The 1420-nt window shown below is 39.6% G+C and overlaps 1 protein-coding gene across 1 annotated transcript in view; it reads right to left on the bottom strand.

Annotated features, from left to right (window-relative positions):
* Positions 1-490: 490 nt before the first annotated feature.
* Positions 491-1420, bottom strand: part of LOC135089449 (zwei Ig domain protein zig-8-like) — a gene marked incomplete at its 5' end in the record, with an annotated part of 23743 nt that continues 22813 nt past the window's right edge. The window contains one exon of the mRNA XM_063985027.1: positions 491-1420. This exon is cut by the window's right edge and continues 1169 nt beyond it.

The following is a 1420-nucleotide window of genomic DNA, read 5'->3' as shown; positions in this document are numbered from 1 at the left end:
ACTTGTCTGTCTGTCTGTTTGTGTGTGTGTGAGAGACCGTCACCTGTGCGACGTATGTATTCTGGAAGTCCCCGAGGAGACGCTACCAGTGTTTCAGTGTTGATACAGACCAACTCTCTCTCTCTCTCTCTCTCTCTCTCTCTCTCTCTCTCTCTCTCTCTCTCTCTCTCTCTCTCTCTCTCTCTCTCTCTCTCTCCAATTCATTAATTTCCCGGGCTGTATAAACACGTCAGATAATAAGAGAAAACGAAGACGTACTTCACGCAAATAAGGGGAAACTAATTGACTTTTCATTCAAACGTGATGGCTTAGTAATGAATGTTTATTACATGGGAGAATGTGTGGTAGTAGTAGTAGTAGCAGCAGTAGTAGTAGTAGTAGTAGTAGTAGTAGTAGTAGTAGTAGTAGTAGTAGTAGTAGCAGCAGCAGCAGCAGCAGGTTTATTATCTAACAGTAATTGCAGGAAAAAAAAATAACGAGGTAAATTTTATTACATGTTTTTATTTACAATACAAAAAGAATAATAATACAGTCAACATCTTTACCGTGCATATACGTATAGTAATTATTTTCTCTTAAGAGTTAATACTGTTTTCTTTCGTCTTTTTTTTATAATAGTGATCCCTGGCGTAGAAAATGGGAGAGAGAGAGAGAGAATGTTTTCCTTTGTTTCTTACGTTGATTCATTTTAGTGTTTGTCATTTTGCTTCCGTTTTCTGTTTGTCTTTCATTTGATTTACTGGCGTGTTTATCTTCCTGTGTGTTCTCTCTTCCTCGTTTCACATTCTGTTTGCCTTTTATCATTCAATTTTTCACTGACTTTCTTCTTTTTTCACTTTAGCTTCCACTCACGTCAGCATTCCGTTTTCTATTGCCTGCTCTCCCCTCTCTCTCTCTCTCTCTCTCTCTCTCTCTCTCTCTCTCTCTCTCTCTCTCTCTCTCTCTCTCTCTCTCTCTCTCTCTCTCTCTCTCGTTTGCATTCACTGTACATAGTAAGAATATTACCTCAATACATAGAAATTGGACACACACACACACACACACACACACACACACACACACACACACACACACACACACACACACACACACACACACACACACACACACACACACACACACACACACAAGAAATATCGACCGTTTTAATATTGCATGATCTGTATTCTGCATTTGTGTATCAATGTGTGTGTGTGTGTGTGTGTGTGTGTGTGTGTATGCAAAGCCTTAAAATAGACGAAAATTCCTTTTATTTTATGTACACACGAGTATTTGTACACAAGGGACACATTCATATATTTACAAGGCACTTGAATACGTACATGACGGCGCACTGGATACACATGTACGTTTCTCCCATGTGCACGCGGCTAATGCATACATGGGGGTACTCCTTCGAGAAATACACACGTACACAGTT

This window comes from Scylla paramamosain, chromosome 33 (genome assembly GCF_035594125.1).
Source record: "Scylla paramamosain isolate STU-SP2022 chromosome 33, ASM3559412v1, whole genome shotgun sequence".
In the NCBI taxonomy this organism is placed as follows: Eukaryota; Metazoa; Arthropoda; class Malacostraca; order Decapoda; family Portunidae; genus Scylla; species Scylla paramamosain.
Note: the sequence above shows the minus strand (reverse complement) of the source record. Positions and strands in the feature narration are given on the sequence as shown.